The sequence below is a fragment of the Thunnus maccoyii genome, chromosome 3 (assembly GCF_910596095.1).
Source record: "Thunnus maccoyii chromosome 3, fThuMac1.1, whole genome shotgun sequence".
Taxonomy (NCBI): domain Eukaryota; kingdom Metazoa; phylum Chordata; class Actinopteri; order Scombriformes; family Scombridae; genus Thunnus; species Thunnus maccoyii.
Window position 1 is genome coordinate 632,816 of NC_056535.1, and position 2,960 is coordinate 635,775.

Below are 2,960 nucleotides of genomic sequence, written 5' to 3' on the forward strand. Positions count from 1 at the left end.
ATTTAAAAAAGGCAGAGTTAGCTCACAAATCTAATCCAACTAAAACAAATTTCATTAAAATACAAACTTTCAGAGCAGCGCTAAATTCAATTCTCAATGAGGAAGCTTCTATGTCATTTTATCAAAAGGCAACGACTGTGTGAATATGGGAACAAACCTAGTAAATATTTGGCACATCTATTCAACCAGAAACAAAATTATACCATAGCAGGGATTAGAGATTCGGGAGGGGAAAGATATTTTGACAGGAAAAACATTAATTCCGTTTGTGTGTCATGTTACAAGTCATTGTATAAATCCGACAATAACAACTCCAAAGACGAACTTGATAAGTTTGTTTTCTTGTCATTAGCTAACATCTGTTTGGTCTTGAAAAAACAAACAAGGATCCTGAAGATCGAGTGTCTTACAGACCTGTGTTGCTCATTAATGTAGACGCAATGATTTTGTCTAAGGTCTTCACTTTGAAGCTTGAACCACTAATATCAATTTTAGTAAAACCGCACCAAACAGGCTTTATTAAAGGAAGAAGTTCCTGTGATAATGTGGTGATATAACGAAGGGGAGGACTAGCGAGCGAGGAGTAATTAGAACACTTTACAACTACACCACCGAGGGAATTTCACCCTAGGAATAATCAAGGTGGTGAAACAACCCACAAAGCACGGAGGTTCATTTGCTGAATAGACAGACAGGACGTGGTTCCAGTTAAAATATATTATTTATTATAACAATTAAAAACTATACAAAAAAAAAGGGGGAACCTAATCGGTGCCGAGGCTTACCAGTAGGGGGACGTGAGTCGGGAGTGAGAGGAATCCAGGGAAAACAAAATCACCCCGACCATGTGTGAAAAACTAAAAAAACAAAAAAAGGGGATGCACAGCACACACACTCAAAAGGGGAAACCACCACCAGGACGCCAGGGACCACCACTGGCAGCTCTCAGCAACTGAAAAGGGAGACAACAATTAGTGGGGTTAACAACACAAAAGGAACCCAAACCCAAATAAACAAAAATAAACAAAAAATACTGTTGGCAGCCAAGTAAATGTACACAACAAAACCCTAAGCTGCCAAAACATTAAACTAAGGAAACAGAAAAAGTTAATTCTAATCTAACCAAAGTAGAATGAAACCAAAAATAAGCTAAGAAAAGCATTATACAATGAAACAAGGTAAATCCAAAAACACATGAAACAAAATACAAAAAAAAAAATAAATAAATAAATAAACAACCAAATTCCGCTTAACAAACTAAACAATGGATGTATACAAATGATCGGAATCACAATTACATAAAACAACTAATGCAAAATAAACCACAAACCATACCCAACTGAATAGGAAATCAAAAGAAAAGATAACTCAACCCAAAGTTGATCAAATTAAATTAAATTAACCCCACAATTGGGACCCAGACTCTGGCTGCCAGCAGGCCGACACACACCCGCTCCCAAACGCAGATCGATGAGCTGTTGCAGCCACGGCAGTGGCTGGAAAGGACAGCAGGCCACACAGACCCAGGACAGCTGCACCGTGCAGCACCACACCAGACCAGGCAGAGCAGATGGAGCCTGAGGCTATGGTTAGCCGTGATGGCTAACCATACCTTTGGTAAACAGAGCCCTGTTAACACAGGCAGGCTAAAAAAGTGGAGGCTTGAGGAGACAGAGCATGAGGCATACATACCGTCCGACAAGCGATCTGTTAATGAGCGTTAACGATGCATCAAACACCGGGTTCTGGCAGACCGGGGGGCAGGAGGAGTCAGCAAAAAGTCTGCGATGATGAAAATCATGAAGCGCCAACCAAACAGTTTAAATCAACGCAAACAGTGCAGCCAGTACACATTTACCTGCAACCGGTGAGCTACCATCAGACGGAAGTGCGGCCACCAGAAGTGGGCGTGCCCTCCAAGGCCAAAGAGTGAGAGGCAGAGAGATGGACACCTCTCCCCTTTATAGATTGGCCTCCCTCTTGATTGGGCCTTGGGAACCAATGGAATGGCTGCAATCACCCAAGCCGGTAAAATATCTATCCTGCTACAATAACATCAGGAGGCTTCTGAACATAATACAGTTAGCCAGGGATAAAGATGTATGGGGTCGGGTGGTATCTCTGGATACATTAAACGCATTCAATAGGGTTGAATTGCCCTTCTTTTTCTATGCTATGGAAAAATTTAAAGTAGGTACAGAATTCACTGACTGGGTAAAATTGCTGTATTGGTCCCCTAAAGCAGCTGTTACTAATTCCTATTGCTCAGACCCTTGTCCATTAGAGCGTAGAACCCGTCGAGGATGCCCCCTTAGCCCCCCTCTGTTTGCATTGGCTATTGAGCCCTTAGCAAAGCTCGTTAGAACCACCTCAGGGTTTAGGGGCTTCAACATTAAAGGCACAGTACACACAATTTCTCTTTATGTGGACAACATTCTGTTGTACTTATTTGAGATAGATACTACCATACCATGTCTACTTGAATGTTTACAACAATTTGGACACATATCAGGTTTTAAGGTGAACTTATTAAAAACAGAAGCCATGCCCATTGGTGCTCTGGCAGGCTCTGCTCGACCTAGTGGCTTTCCTTTTCATCGTTCACCTAAGGACATAACATATCTTGGAAGAGCCGGTCAAGCTTAATCTTAAATCAATCATAATACGTATTAAGGAAGACTTGCATAGGTGGGGAACCCTATGTATTTCCTGGTTGGGCAGGATAAGTGTGCTCAAAAATATACTACCTAGGTTGCTGTACCCCCTACAGATGTTGCTAAGCTCAATTCCCAACAGTTTGGGTTTTTTTGTAGGTCTAGATAAAATGTTTACACAATTTGGCAGGGTAAAAAGGTTTGAATAAAAATAGGTAAATTACAAAGAGGCAAAGAACAATGGGGACTGGGAGTCCCAGATATGTGGTTATAGTACTGGGCAGCTCAAATGCGATATATAAATGA

At 41.4% G+C, this 2,960-nt stretch overlaps 1 long non-coding RNA gene across 1 annotated transcript; it reads right to left on the reverse strand.

The window, feature by feature from the left end:
- Nucleotides 1–763: 763 nt before the first annotated feature.
- Nucleotides 764–2,514, reverse strand: LOC121894384. The gene is made up of 4 exons (XR_006095527.1): nt 1,859–2,514; nt 1,693–1,782; nt 1,451–1,612; nt 764–952 (listed from the first exon to the last, which is right to left on the reverse strand). It is a non-coding gene; the product is annotated as an uncharacterized LOC121894384 (long non-coding RNA).
- Nucleotides 2,515–2,960: the final 446 nt, after the last annotated feature.